Source organism: Tympanuchus pallidicinctus, unplaced genomic scaffold, assembly GCF_026119805.1.
Source record: "Tympanuchus pallidicinctus isolate F22 unplaced genomic scaffold, pur_lepc_1.0 scaffold1, whole genome shotgun sequence".
Taxonomy (NCBI): Eukaryota; Metazoa; Chordata; class Aves; order Galliformes; family Phasianidae; genus Tympanuchus; species Tympanuchus pallidicinctus.
In genome coordinates, this window is record NW_026294618.1 from 13,592,783 (window position 1) to 13,609,490 (window position 16,708).

Below are 16,708 nucleotides of genomic sequence, written 5' to 3' on the forward strand. Positions count from 1 at the left end.
CAAAGTAGCTCTTGCCCTGGGCCCCATGTCCTTTCCCTCCTCACATCACTGTGAATGGAAAGCATGAAACGTTTCCTGTTTGTGGCAGTAATTCCAAAACAGTGAACAGCCCCTCCTCGGTGCAGGGTGCTGCCTGGGAAATGAGCCTGTTGGGAAGCATCCTGCAGGAATAAGGCAAGCAAAAGGAAAGCTATTTGGAAATCACATATGGCTCTTCTCAGGAGAAAAAAAAAAAAACAACAACAGCATACCCCAAAAAGAAACATTAAGCAAATTTGACCATTTGGATATACTCGTATGACTTTACAAATCTTATAGACATACAAAACCATAGCTCTGTATACTTTTTGGTAGCCTTATAGTATCATATATTTAACTACACACTATATACAGCATTAACAGAAGCTCAGTGAGAACTGCATAACAATGCAGTATTTACAGACATGATCAAGAAAGGAAGTAGGCATTACTGACAAAACAGGTGAATGAACACAAAAGCAAATGAAAAAATTGCAGCATATTGCACTGATAAACCCATTTGCTGAAGGGTTAAAAAAAGTAACAAAATAAAGCACATTAACTACGTTCAGAGCTAATGTGGAAATAAGGAAGCATCCTCTCTCCCAGTAGAAGCAGCAATTTACCTCTGGCTCTTCTCATTTCAAATTTTAATTACTGCTATCATCTATACCAAACCCAGCTAATGATAAAGAAGAATTCCTGTCTTCAGTATTGTCTCTAAAAGGATGTATCAGAGGTGTATGCACAAAGCCCACGGTTGGTATAATTCGTCTAAGAGCTCAAACACTGTTTCCAAGCAAACTCACTAATTAACCCATCTTTCAAGCTTTATATGCCAACATCAGTGCAATAAAGACAAATGATTATCAAGATACCTAACAGATATGTCATTCTTCTTAAAATCTCTCCCCCTCCTATGAACAATATTTTCTCTAGTTAGTTTGTTAGTCTAGTGGCCAGGGACCCATCTCCACATTCTCAGGACCAGGAACTGTATGGTTCTGCACAGTTTTGAAATTCTGGACCAAAAAGAAGTAAAAATGAAGGAACAAGCACTCAATATGGTATATTCAATGTCATACCTTCTGGATTGGAAGCACCACTCAGCTATCAGGCACTTCACACTTTTTTACATAGATTGCTGTATTTCCAGGCAGAGACACAACAAGACTGGAAAACATCCAAAAGATTTTCTGTACTTCATAATTCCTGATACAGCCTTCAGATAATACTCAAAGTTTGACTGCAGTTGCAGAGGCTTGCCTTACAAGAGGCTGGATTTTACCCACTCTCAACCATGACCAAAACTGGACTTCCAAACTTACTCATTTACTTCTTGAAAATCTTCCATAGAGCACATGAAAAATAGGAAGATTTAAAATTCATCTAATGAGAGACACAATATTTTGAGACGATCCAAAAGCATTGTTTAAACATAAATACACACGCAGAACTGCTTTAAGCAAAGAGGCACAAAGACTGATTTGCTCATTGACACTATTTGCATCTACTAGTGATGAAAGAAAAAATACTGCAGTGTTTCAGTACATAAACTCTCTCCTACTGGTACAAACAGCTATTATTCTGTACTGTTTATTAGGAATAGCAACAGATGCTACTGTTACAGGCACCTTGCATACCTGTTATGTAGAGCCTGCTAGCACACACATCAGAAACCCTGTCTGTAATGCTATGGATGCCAGAAATCAGCATCACCAGATAATAAGTCTGGTGTAACCAGTGCAGTTACACTATTTATACAAGGTCCAGATCCTGGCATCCTTTGCGATGCAGTCACAGTTTTTCTTCCACTATAGTTCCAATTTAATTATACGGATGGGTTTGTACAGCAAAACAGAAACTTTTTGGATTTGTATCTGTGGTAAGCTCTCGCATACCTGTAGGCTGTCACACTGTCAGACACAGTCATAAATTCAGGAACATACTTCAGAAGACACAGCCAATCTTTTAGAGACATTTTACATCATCAAGCACACACTTCTGGAGCCAGAAATTGTATATTGCATAAGATTTGGAGGTTGTGGATGCCCCATTCCTGGAGGCGTTTGCCAACATCAGTCCATGTCATTCAGAGCCCCAGTAATTCTCTCAGTTGTGGGAGAGATGACTTCCATGAAGCATGCAGGGGAGAAGCCCTGTGATGGTTGTCAGCCTCTTTTCTTTAAAGCCGCCGAGACTGCGGCACCTGAATTGTAAACTGCTGACTCTGTGGCACCAGGAAGCAAAGGCTTTGAGTCCTATTTTCCTGCTTCAATGAGCTCAGCGTTCCCAGCCCAGATTTATGCCTCTCTTGGATACAAGTGGGTGGCGCAGGCTGAAGTTTCAAATACATGTGAAATTCCAAGCCATGAACATAGATGGCAACCAGATCTATTAAAAAAAAAAAATAAAAATCACAGGGCAACAGAAGGGTAGGCCTCGACCCCAACCGCTGATAAATCAAAGAGCAAATGACTGCCACAGCCAGTTTCCATGGAGAGCATGCAGAGAAAAATACTAGTTAATACAAAGGGGGAAAAAAACAGGAAGGAAGACCTGGAGCTGGGAGAGCTGCTTACAACCATGACAAAAAGAATAATGAAAGCACTCTGAGGAACATAGGTGCCTAAAAAAAATTTGCAGACACAGCTGAAGTGGGTCAGTACAACGTATTAGAAACCCACAGATAAATGTTGCCAAAGAGAAATGCCAGACATCTGAGAATGCCTGTGAATATGTTAGTCTAAAGATATTAGGAGTCCTGGGCAAACATCTGTTTGTCATGGAGTGGAAGGCAGGGCTTCCTGGTTATTTGGCTTTAGCTTTGGCCCTTAATTCTCTGATAGCGTAGTCCATGGCATGAAGATCTACATGGCACAGCTAACTGGCCAGAAAGATTTACTAAGCATTTACCCTAATAAACAAAGTATATGGGGAAAGTGAAAAGTAGATCTATGTTAGTTGTAAGAGAAAAGCTCTCTAGTTCCAAACAAGGAACTGTCAGGACTCCGTTGGTAAACAGCAATTACTTGACTAGGAAATACAGAATGTGATTCAGAGTTAATAGCTTTGCCTGTTGATTACAGATTCATGCTCAGGTTCAACTGCAGTTGAAATCACCAGGTTTTGAAGACGAAGGCCATCACCTGCACTGTTCTGCTATGGTCCTGTACTCCAGCTGATGCACTTTTAGAAAATGCCTGCTCAGCCATGAGGACAACACCTACCAACATGAGAGCCATGACAGTGACTGGTCATACACAGAGCAATGACCAGCAGCAGAAGGACATGCCATCTCCAACCTAGAATGGAGATGCTGGTGAGAGATCTTTTGACTAGTGAAAGGAAGACTGTAATGTACTGGTGACTTATCAGATGCAGTTGTCTATAGTAAAAGAGTATTAATGTTTTGTGAAGACTGAAGATCTAGCATAGCAACACCAGGCAGAATTTATCCTACACCTTGGACAGGATGAGTGTCATAGAATCAAAGAACAGTTTCATTGGAAAAGATCTCTGGTGATATCCTAAGGAAAACTATAGATATAAGAGAACAGAAATTAATCCGAGGCTTTATATGACTGCTAAATAATAATAATAAGACTGTTAAAAGAACCTTTGGCTTTATCAGAAACAGAAAAAGCGGATCTATGCAAGCTGTGCTAAGAAGATTTTAAAATGTAGTCAAGAGCTCCAAGTGCGAAATTAAAAAGCCACTGTTAATCACTTTAGTTGAGAGATCTGAAGGAAATTAAAAACATTTGTATCCCAAGTTTTCAAGAATTACAGGGCTTGGAAGGGACCTTTGTAGTTCATCAGTCCAGTCCCCCTGATGAAGCTGGTCCCCTACAGTAGGTAGCATATGAAAGCATCTGGATGGGTTTTTAATATCTCCAGAAAACATAACTCCACAACTTCTCTAGGTGGCCTGTTCCAGCGCTTGGGTACTTCACAGTAAAAAAGTTCTTCCTCATGTTTTTCTGGAAATTTCTGTGTTTCAGTTTGTGTCCATTTCCCTTAACCCTGTCAGTGGTCACAACTGAAGTGAGTCTGGCCCCATCCATTGACTCCCAGCCTTTAGATATTTATAAACAGTGATGAGCTCCCCTCTCAGCCTTTTCCTCTCCAGACTGAACAGTCTCAGGTCTCTCAGTCATTCCTCATAAGGAAAATGCTCCAGGCCTCTTGTCATCTTTGTGGTCCTCTGCTGGACTCTCTCCAGCAGGTCAGGCCCTAACCTGTACTCATGCATGTAGTTATTCCTCCCCAGGTACAGACTCAGCGTTTGCCCTTGCAGAAACTCATCAGGTTCCCCTCCACACTACTCTCAGCCTATCAAGGTCTCACTGAATGACAGCACAGCCTTCTGATGTGTTAGCCAATTCTCCCAGCTTTGTATTGTCTGTGAACTTGCTGAGACTGGACTCTATCCCTTCAACAAGCTTCTTGATGAAGAAGTTGAACAAGATTGGACTCAGTACCAACTCTTGGGGAACACCACTAGCTACAGGCCTCCAATTAGACTCTGCACTACTGATCAGAACCCTCAGCCAGTTCTCAGTCCACCTCACAGTCAACTCATCTATCCCACACTTCCTAAGCTTCATTAGAAGGATGCCGTAGGTGACAAATATTGCTGAAGTCAAGGCACATAACAGCCACTGCTCTCCCCTCATCTACCCAATCAGCCACTACATCACAGAAGGCTGATGTCTAAATAAGAAATGAGAATTATATAGGACTTGCAAATTATTAAAAGAGAAAAATTTTCACATTGAGTTGCACATTTTTTTCCATTTTAAAGCTCTCTTGGCATCACTACTTCAGAATATTATTTCTAAAAGAAATGATAAAAGGTAGGTAAAAGATTTTAAAAAATCATAATAAGGAGTATCAACAGCTGAACAACTACAGGTTTAAATTTAGAACAATATTCATGTCCTTTTGCAGGCAACATGAACAAACTCCTGAGATATCTTTAGCCAGTTTAGTTATTTATGATACAGAAGCTGTTCATGTCAGAGTAAAACAGTATAGCAATAGCAATGGATACATTTTCCCATTTTGAACAGTCTGCACTTTTTTGTAATGACCTAATAGAATAAACTTCTATTTTTTTCTTTTTTTTTTTTTTTTTTTTTTTAATAGGAGAATGATAATAGGTCTACAAGCCCAACAGTACTGTAAAATAATTTCATTGCTATAGCAAGAGGAAGTTCATAAATTCTTCAAGATGGGGTTTGTTTGAATGAATCACGGTTTTAAGTATCCAATTCATTATCTATTAATATTTGTCTGGAAGGAGGAAGCATTCTCTATTGAAATTGGACTTGTCCAAAGCTCAGTGTTGGAAAATCAGATAGCTCTCTGAACACAAGTTGGAACAATCTAGTAACACCCAGAGTCCATCACTATTTCTAAGGTTAAGTAAAGTCCCTATTAGCTCTAATACAGTCCCTATAAAATCTATATTAAAAACAACAATCTGATTAAGAAGGGAGAAATCCTAGGGCAGAATTCTAGAAGTAACTAAGGAAAGAAAAGTAAATTTGTAAACGCTGAAAAAGTGATTCTCCTCAATAACAATGACAACCAATAGAAAATATTCCCTATGGCTTCAGTTCAGGAACAAGGCTGTGTAATCATGTTTTATTCTTCTCTTTCTGTGATGCTATCTGCAATTACTGACAGTGATTTCTTAATCATCGGATTTGCAAGAATAAATTATTTTTAACTTTCTGCATAAAAGTGCAAGACAAACATATTGTATTCAATTTTTAATTCAGGGAAACTGAAGGAGACTTTTACAGCTTTCACACCTACAGAATTCAGCAAGACTCAGCACAGTGTTTCCTGTCTGTCACAGCCTGCTTTATGATCAAGTCACATAGAGGTTACATCTTTAGAAAACAATAAAATGGGCTGGAAACTATTCTCTGAGGCTCACAGAATGCATACATAGTATCATAAGTAATGTCTTTACTAATGGCTTAAAACAAAGTTACTTGATCCACACTGCTTTTTGGGTATGGTCATCCTAACTTCCAAAATGTGCCAGGGAATTGCCGGAGAGAACACTAGCCCCAGAGAGCTGCTGATATGAGCGAGGACAATGCAAGACTTGTTATTTAAGAAAACAATCTGTTCATTCACATACTGTGAAATTATCACTTGTATGACAAATAAAAAACTTCTACAAGCATAGAAAACAGGTGGGCTAATTCAAAATTCTGCAAAACATACAGGTTTCTGGAAGCCAAACCTGTTTTCAAAAGATATCTGAATATTCTTACTGTCAACTTTAATGAGTTGGCAGTGAGAAAGAGAAAAAAAGGGCTCAGAAAACTGAGGGTTATGACACAAACACAGACTATGGGAAACATTTAAATACGTCTTCATTTGAGAACATTTCCAGACCAATATTTTACTACTTACATGATGTTCATCTAAATCTTCATGAAGGTTTTGACTTTGTGGTTAGTCTTACTGATAAGGAGAAAATGTGAAACTTCAAAAATTTGTTGAGAAATGAAATGATTATCATCTGCTTATCCCAACTCTGTTGGCTAAGTGCTAAGTGAGTAGTATCAGCAGCCACTCTTGGATCTTCTGATTTATATCCACATCTGTGAAGTAATTTGTTCCATTGCAGTTAAACTGGTGTATCACTGAAAAGTCTCTAGCTGATTCATAGATGAATAAAGTTATGGTTCAGCAGACCACATTTGACCATTGTATTTTAAAGGTAACATTAAAGCTTTAGCTTAAACCACTGATATCTTTCCCAGAAATTCCAGCTCTTTTTTGATACCGGATCTTAGAACTCATATATCTCCTGTGGAATTGTATTAGAAAGGCTTAAGATTAAACTTAATGGTTTCCTTTCAATGTTACTTTTGATAAGCAGTTCATGAAACACAGAGGCTGTGATTAAGGTTGATGACAGGTCAGAGAGAACATAATTCCACCATCTTAATATAGCCAAGAACAATTCCACTAGTTTCCATAAAGAGAATACACCAAAAGAATACTGTGACTCAGACCAATATACCACTTTCTTTTTCGTCTGTTACCTGGTATCTTATTTTGATTTTGAAAATTAGGCTGATCCAAAGCATAGGATTTTTCCTGCATTAGCAGTGAGATGATTTCTTCCAATGACTCATGTTTCCAAGCAACAGGAGCTTGGAACAAGAGTGCTGTTTGAAAGGTGCCAAGCTTTCAGGTGCCCTAGGAAGAGGGGAAGAAGACACCAAGCTTTTTTGCAATCCCATGCCAAACTGCTTCTGTCAATCACCAGAATCAGTTCTCTCACTCAATTCAGAAGTTAAAAAAACAGTGAGAGATATCATTGTTGTCAGGAAATCACTGCAGAGGTTAAAACAGATACCTCTGCAATGAAATCAAATATATGCCATTTTCCCCATCTACTGAAAAATCAAGCCCTATTTGTTATCTGCCCTTTGTGCACTCATAGATGTAATGACTGATAACAAAGGGGATGAAAACAGATTGGGACAAATCAGAAGTAAGCATTTTCAGTAAAGACATTATTAACTACTTTTTTCCCTTCAGGCAGACAGCAAATCAAGCTATTGAATTGATCTTCCTTAATAAAAACTTATTTCACATTCTTTTCATCTATTGGAAAGACAAGAATTTCAGGTTATTTTCTTATTTTGGGGAAATTATTCAACTGCAAACCAACAGTTATTACTTTTGAAGAGGAAGAGTTCATTTCTCAATGAAAATCCTTTAATTTGTGCAGGAAAAAAATATAAGCAGGAGTGATTCATGAATGTTTTTCATAGACAAAGAAAAAAAGAATTTACAGACTATGTCTACGTGTTTTTAAACTTCTCATACAGATTCAATTGTACTAAATAAAACTCCACTAAACACAGAGCACTCTGACTTGCCATAAAGCCATTAAAATACACAGCAATGCATTAGGCTTGAAGATCCGGACTCAGGCATGTTAGCAATTTAGAGGGGAAGGAATTTAAACTGTAACAGCCTGCATTGTAGCTTTCTGAGGAAAGACAAACTCCAGCAACAACCAAATTCTTTTAGTTATTTAAAGATGAAAGGTTGTTTTGATTTTAAGATGTAGTTTAATCTTCCTTTATGAATACTGAAAACTTAAATATCCTTCACCTTAAAAGCTTGTATGACTACTCTCAAATGCGTTGAACTTTTCTAGGAAATTCAGATTAACTTGTATAAAAACGATTCTGTATCTATCTTAGCTTATCTTAATAAAGAGAAAAAATGCCAAAGTTCAAACTAGTCATAGTAGGAAGTCCTTGGTGAAAAGTCAAACACTCGAATACTAATCTAATTTCGAGAGAATTATCATCATTAATCGGGACCGATGCCCAAAAAACACCCGTGTCTGCAAAAAGAATTCAGAAGAAATCTTAATCAGACTTTGTATAGAAGACTGAACACCCATTATTAGCTCGATTCTTAGTAATTTTCACAGGAAATCCATTTCCAGACAATGTTAATATTAAATGATTAAATGATGATTAAATGTTAATATAAAATGATTTTCATGTTCTTGCTTTTTTGATTTCAGGTGAACCTTCTTTTCATTGCCAATCATGCATGTCATTCCTTAATAAACTGACAGCTGGTCTAACTCATTGAGAATAAGCATAAATTGGGTGAATCCAGTGCTGTAATCATGCAGAATAAGCCTGATCTATGATATGGCAATAAATACATTTAAGCAATGCACTTCATTCAGTAAATACCTTCACATTCCTCTGCAGGAAACAATGTATTCTGATGCAGATTTGTCTGATTTTCCTTTGGGATCTCTTAAACTTTGCAGGTGTTACTGGAGAAAAAATCCCTTATCAGCAGCTCCCAGCATAGCTCAGGCAATATGCTTCACTATTTCTACAGCACAGAACCCTGACCCTATGGCTAGTCAGGCAGCTCTGCCTTGGCTCCCATTCGGCTTTTGTGTGTTGCTTTGATCAGCTCCTGGCTTTGGATGAAAGCAATTCTGTTAGAGACCACCTTCAAACTCTCTTAAAAAAAAAAAAAAAAGAAAAAAAAAAAGAATTACATACATAAAACCAATTGAGCCTGTTAAGCAGCAGGAAGAAGCCAAGTAGGGGGAGGAGAAAGGGAGGGGAGGAGGTGCCACAAATCAGTGCTAGGAAATGATGATCAAAGCGGCAAGTGGAAAATTAGTTAAAAATGTTGTACAGGTCTCGGTCATTCCCTTTCCCAGCACTGTAAGGCAGAGGGTTTCTCTGTGTTACCCAGGACAGAGACACGACTCTCTTTTCAACTATTGTCTTACACGCGAGCTCTGTACCAGCAGCACTTCACATCTTAGAGCAAAGCAGTAGGAAACAGACTGGCAAGTCAGAAGGAAAGAGATTATCTTTAAATCTATGCTTTCCAAAGCAAATTCTAAAGAAATCATCAGATGGGACATATTTTACTATTTTTAGCTATGGATGCTAGAGATTATTTTTGAGAACGTTTTCAGAATCTGACATGAAATTACAGAGTCATCGTATACTGACTGTAAAGGCTTTTGATCCATCCACTTTCATTTTTCCTTAACCTGATCCTAACCCACTAGGCTCATTAGGGGAAGCAGTGCAGCAATGTAGGGCAGCCCCCAAGAAGGGCAGGATGTGCAGTAAAAGCTCTTTGGAGCTGTCTGCTTCAGAACAGCAGAGGCATAGGCAGTCTCTGATCTCTCCCTTTATACATATGGGCTGCACAGGTTTAGAGCCTGTTACTTCTTTGATAGAGAAAGGCATCGCTGGTTGATGTAGAAATCCTCACTGATTTCTTCTGACTGAACACACTATGATAAAACTGTCATAATTTCCACACAACGAAGATGAACAGATACATAATGGAAATAGGCTAAAAGGCATAAAGCCATCCCTGGGGTTATGATAAAAGACAGCAAATACTTCTTTTACGTAAATTAATTACACTGGAAAATCAAACAGCATCAAGGTTTACTCAGTCAGGAGATCAACGTGCACTGCATGTTGAAAATGTGAGTAAGAAAAAGTAATAAACTTTTTTCAAGTAAGAAAAATTAATAAACAAAAATATGCAATGCAAAAACCTTAATCAAGCATCTTCAGTTAAAGAACCACTACAAAGCTCATGTTTCATCCTTTTAGCAAAGTGAACTTGTAGTTTGAGATCTAAACTGATTATTTTAAGGGATCAAAAATTATAGTTTCCTGTATTTTTTAAAATACCTCAGAGTTATTCTGAGGAGAGCTCTCTCACCCCAGAAAACAGCAAAGCGTGAGGGACTAAGCAGTCAGGACACAATCTATCGACAAATGCACATACTTACAACATGAAAATTAGGTGTTATAAAATATCTCTCAACTACAACATTTGAATAGCCACAAATACAAGCAACTGTGAGTCTGTCATCTTATGTTATAGGAATGTTTTCAGTAAGCAGTATTTTTCAGCGTGGGAATACTAGCCTGGTACTGAAAAGCACACTGTACCATAATGAAAGCATGAGCTCCTTGGGGTCATCCAGTGAGTTACTCCCAAAGTTTCATACTCTGGTTGCATTGCGGAACATCTTACACCCAACGTAACTGCCAGTGATTATATCTTTACAGCGTTTTCCTTCTTTTGATTTAGAATAGCCTGCTGCTTGAAGAATTGGTTAGGACACTTAACACTCCTGAGTCAGCACTGTACGCAACCACCGAACAACTCAGCTGGGTCGCCATGACACGAGCACTCTCCTCTGACAGTAGAACACAGGAAGGTTTCAAAGCTATCTATTCTGCAGCTGTAGCAAAAACAAAGCAATTAGACCACAGTATAACCTGGCAAGCTGTTCTCTAATTTGTGTGCTGGCTATACTAAATGATAAACGGTCTGACTTTATGTCTTGTTAATACAGAAGTGCTGTGCTGGGTCATGGTGCTCCTGTCAGGGCACATATCAATCTGTCAGTCTGAAGCATTATTAACGTCAACAGTTTTGTTACAGGTTTTGGAAGGGCGGAAGGTTGTTTTTTTTTTTTTTTTTTTAAATTAGGAGAGTCTTTTGCATTATGTTGATAACAAAAGCAGTAAAGAAAGCATAATAAAGCGGATACTTCATTCTGCTAACAGAACTAAATTAACAGAAATTACATACGTAGCATCATTACTTTTGTGTTGGTACTACGCCTCTAATCTTCTGAATAAAAGGAAATCAAAACAAAATTTGAGAGGCTGCGCTCAGTGTACTACTGCATACACAAAGGAACAGCTATTGCACCATGCACAGACACTACATCTCTTAAAGATGTCCAGTGATGTCTGGCTTCCTATTAGCAATGCACAGATGTGAAGATGTGAACCTTACACGTATTAACCTCACCAGATGACACTTAAAAGACTGCATTGCCAAAGTTACGAGAAATGCAAAGGAAGAACAAACACTGCAAGAAATACGCATGCATGAGTATGAGCACACATGATTTCTGGAAGAGTATCTTTTAGTAATTTACCAGTTCAACAACAACACAAGCCATAGAATACGTATTTGTATCTCAATTAATGCCAGCCAGACATTCTTAATAACTGTGATGCAGTCATGAACCAGATTTCTCTGGGATGCTGTATAGGGTGCTGCCTAAAATGAAGTCTCCAGCTTTCCTTTGGGCTGGAAGGATCACTCCACTCAAAGAACATTAATAGAGGGCAGAAATAGAAGAAAAATATGTTATTCCAGAGTTCAGTGGTGGAATGCAGAATGTAAAAGCAGCCTGCCCGCTCGGTATAGGCACAGAATAGAAGTTCCAGGGGAGAAATAGAAAGAAAACAGAAGGGCCTGTTGTATTTGATTAGTACCCACAGCAGGAATGCCAGGAGTGCCTGATGAGCATAGAGATTATGTATGAGAGATGCAGAGTCAGTGAGAGTTGGTCTGTATGCAGCTGCTGACATAATGTATGTCAAAAGATCGCGTTTGTCTGTCTAAATGAGTTGCCAAACCTGTGTGAAATGAATCAGTAATTTAAGTGATGAATTGATGGAACAGTTAAGGAAGAGATGATTATATAGTTATCCACCAGAAAGGTATAATTTTATAGCAGAAAAGCAAGCAAAGATTATTTGTCTGATTTGCCCTCCTGCTTTAGCAGGGAAAAATGGAGACTGCTCCTCCAAAATACCCAATAACTTACTATTTGATGTGTGCAGAATATATAAAAATCAATTAAAACATGGCCCAGCCAGGCAGAGCAACTGATTTAATTGAAAGACAGCTACCTTTCTTCCCAAAATGTTTTTAAAATTGTTGCAGGTATAACTGCTTTTTCTGCTTTGCCAGAACTGTTAAAATGTGTTTAAAATCTTACATAAAAGTTTCTTTGTATGCAGACTGGAAATACCTATTGGGTTGAACTTCTCATGTAGTCCAGGATGGTGTCCTCCAAAGAGATATATGGAATGTCTCTTAGTTTTGTACTTTTAGATGTGTACAAAAGGAGACATTTAAAATCGTCTAGAAATACAGAGTGTGATTTAGTTTCCTAACTACACATATATTCTAGCTTTGAAACTAAGTTTGAACTGCCTTGACTGGATTCTAGCAGAGGTCTGAGGCAGGTCATCGGTCATATCCAATAGTGAACATCTCAGGTAAACCACAGAACCTCAAATGAAACTGGAGAACTACTTAGGCAATGGAAGCGATCCACAGATATGCATCGGTTCACTAGGCAGAATTTTTCACTATTCAATAAGATCAATGGAGCAGTTATTCAGCTGACCAACCACTACTGTTTATTTACTTCAGCATTAGCTATATCACTCATTTGGCTCCACTGATCACATTGACTGCATGTCCATTCCTAATAAGAGCTCTTATTAGGATGTCTTACATTAGGATGTAGATGTCTTCTACATGAAGACATCTAGATTTGGGAGTCTTGAGGTTCAATTCAGTTGCCCACATGTAGATGTTCTGTGGCCTCAGTTGTGCCTTGACAGGAGACCTGAGACACCCTTGTGGATCCCGCTAACACCGTGTAAGATCTTCAGGAAACCAAAACAACCAAAAGACCTGCTGGCAACTCAAATGTCTAAAGAAGCATGTAAACAAAAAACTGTTATCAGATACTTTACCTCAAATTTATTCCCATACTCAACGGCAAAACAAACAGCAAGGACATGGATACATTTACATTGGCAAATGACTCAGATTCCAGTTTATTCCTGATTTCTGATCACCTGACTTCTTACAATGCACATATATTAGTTGACATCCAGGCATTTTACATTATGTTTCAGTTCTGCAAATAATTAAGTAAAAGCACTCCTTTCTCACGGACAAGATTATGTAAATTTTTCTCCCATCATCCCACACAGCCCTCTTCAACAGTTTCCAAAAACAAAACAAAAAAACAAACAAACAAAAAAAAACACGAAAACTTGGTACTTTTACTCACCTGCTCTCACTCCACGTTCCACGGCATGCAATAGGTGCCATGCTGTAAGATCATAGAAGCATGGAATGGCTTGAGTTGGAAGGGATCTTAAAGATCATTCAGTTCCAACCACCTGGCACGAGCAATGTTGCCAACCACTAGACTAGGTTGCCCAGGGCCCCATCCAAACTAGCCATGAGCACATCCAGGGATGGAGCATTCTAACTTCTCTGGGCAACTGAGAATTGTTCCAGTACCTCACAACTCTCATAGTGAAGAATTTATTCCAAAATCTAATATAAATCTACCCTCTTTTAGTTTAAAACCACTCCCCCTTGTCCTGTCACTTCACACCCTGATAGATTCCCTCCCCACCTTTCCTGTGGACCTTCCTTAAGGAATAAGGAGAACTCAGTGAGGTCTTCCTGGAGCCTTGTCTTCTCCAGGCTGAACAACTCCAACTCTTCAAGCCTGTCTCCTAAGGACAGATACTTTAGCCCTTTCATCATAATCATGGCCCTACTCTGGACTAGCTCCAACAGGTAAACATGTCTTTTTTCTGCTCAAGACCCCAAAGCTGAATGCAGTAGTCCATTGAAAAGTCTCATGAGAGCTGAGTAGGTGGGGAGAATCAACTTCCATGGCCTATTGGCCACAGTTCTTTTGATACAGCCCAAGATAGGGTTGGCTTTTTGGGCTTCAAATGCACATTGTCTGTTCATACGCAATTTTTCATCCCACTAGTACCCCCAAGTCTTTCTCAGAAGAGCTGCTCTTAATTCACTTACTGTAAAGTCTACTTCCCTGTTGGGGATTGCCCTGATCCAGGTGCAGCACCTTGTGCTTGACCTTGCTGACCTTCATGAGGCTTCCATGGGACCACCTCTCAAGCTTATCAAGGTTCCTCTAAGTGGCATCCTTTCATTCAAGCATGTCAAGCTGACCATTCCTGCTAGATGTAAAGGATAATTTATAGTAGCTTGCTGTCTGAACTGAAGCTAAATTCCTGCCACACATAAGCACAAAAACTGTCTCAGAGGCACAAAAGTCTTGTGAAGGGCACAGCAGACACATGACTAGTCAGTTCGTTCTGAAAAACGCTACTTTGAGCAAAATGGGAAAGACCCACTGCACGTTATGACCCATGGGCTATGCTGACCTGGGCAGCTTCACGTCCACAAAGGTGTCACTGGGTTCTCCCAGAGTTGCAAGAGCTGATCAGGGTTCAGCACATTTCAGTTTGGAAAACTCTATAAATTTTTCTAAATGTTTTCATCCACTTTTTTATTTTTATCATTGTTCTGTGACTCCCTTCCACTGTTTGGAAATACGCTGGGGATGACATCACTTCTCTAATGCACAGAGAACAGTTACATTCATGATTTTGAGCTACCCCAATAGTGTTGCCAGAAAAATCATGTCAGGAAACTACACTTCATTTTTTGTAGATATAAAAACAAAAACAAAAAAAAACCCACAGGATTTATTAAAAAGGTACTGAAGAGAACAGCAAAATAACATGCAGGATCTATTGGGAAATACTTAACAAATGTGAAGTAAACTGGGAAAGCAAGTATAGTAAACTGCTTCCTTCTTATGAAGTAAGAGGGTAGGCAGAACGGAATTGTCTTTCAAGTGAAAATGTTTTAAAGAACCTAAGAACCTTCTTAAATACTGCTTTGTATGTAAAGCCATATAAGTATTTCCTGTATTCTTCCCATCACTGATCTGATAAGGATCCTAATCACGATAGTATGTTTTCTAAAATCTCTAAGGAAAAAAAATGTAATTAAAGAGTAAAACAAAAGGCCAATTAGGTATTATCAATATTTCAATAATGAATGAGAAGAAAAAAAAATAATGAAGGGCAATAAGCACTTGCCAAAAAACTACAGAAACCAATAAATCACTCTCTCTTGCTAATTCCTTCTTCAACATCCACTGCACAGAACTTCAGAGCTGAAAAATTAAAATAAACAGGGTCACGCTGACCCTAAGGCAAGCAACAGACTTAATTACTGCACCAGACAACGATGAATCATGGCTAAGCAAACCTCCCATTCCTTTTCAATAGAATGCATTATTAATCTGACACACTGTTTTATGACAGATAAAATCACTGCCAGAAAAAGCCTTACTTTTCTCAGTGCACAAGGGGAGCATTTCAGAACGTCACAACTGTTTCCTCACTGCTCTTACAAGCAAAAGAAACCATTGCTGCTTTTGTATCTCACTCACATTTCACTGTTACTTGTGCACCTCACAGAAGTGCTATTTGTTCAGTCATGCTGTACCTGTGTAAGAATTTTAAACAAATGTTCAAAGACTATTTCTTAAAAACTTAAAGATACAGCCTGACTGGTGCTTTCGTAGCTATTAACAGCTCTAACTGTTCAAAACACTTCCTTCAGAACATTCCTCCATCTCTTGAAATTGTCATCCTGGGGAAAAAGAAACCTGAGAAACTCCTGGCTGAGTAACACCCACTTGTGTGCTCAGAAAAGCACCTCTGAAGAACTCTCAACTTTCTTCACTGTCCTTGTGAAAGATTTCATATATCAGACCATGTGATGCAGGACTCCAGATAGTACGTTGGGTCAGGAGACAAGATGTGGCACAGCTGGGGAACAGGCATATTACATTCTGCTGCCAGTACAAAGTAAAACTAAACTCTATGTGATCTGATACACTTGTGTTTATTGTTTAACATCAAAGATGCTGCTATTTCACTGCAAACTATCACAGTTATTACACAATTTCCATTACCATTTTCATAGAAATATATAATATCTAAGGTTAGAAAAAACCTCCAAGATCATGTAATTCAAACTATTTCCCTATTTCACTATTTCCCCACTAAACCATGCCCCTTAGTACCACATCTAAATGTTTCTTGAGCACCTCCAAGGATGGTGACTCCACCACCTCCCTGGGCAGCCCATTTCAGTGACTGACCACTCTTTGGGAAAAGAAATTTTTCCTAATACCCAACCCGAACCTCCCATGGTGCAACATTAGGCCATTTCCTCTCATCCCATTGCTATTTACATGGTAGAAGAGGCCAACTCCCACTTAGCCACAACCTTCTGGGTAGTTGTAGAAAGACATAAGATCTCCCCTCCGCCTCCTTTTCTCCCAGCTGAACAATCACAGTTCCCTTAGCCTCTTCTCCTCATAAGATTGGTGCTCAGACACCTCATCAACTCCATCTTTTGCTCCTACTTCCTCATAGACACCTGGGCAGAT

At 38.8% G+C, this 16,708-nt stretch overlaps 1 protein-coding gene across 3 annotated transcripts in view; it reads right to left on the minus strand.

The window, feature by feature from the left end:
- Positions 1-16,708, minus strand: part of GREB1 (growth regulating estrogen receptor binding 1) — an 88,026-nt gene that overhangs the window by 52,951 nt on the left and 18,367 nt on the right. The window contains exon 1 of one of the 3 annotated variants that reach the window (XM_052703622.1): positions 8,781-9,006. The exons of the other annotated variants lie outside the window; for them this stretch is intronic. The gene's annotated coding sequence lies outside the window, so the exon portion shown is untranslated. Of the gene's footprint in view, positions 1-8,780; positions 9,007-16,708 lie in introns of those variants that run through there. 3 annotated transcript variants of the gene reach the window in all.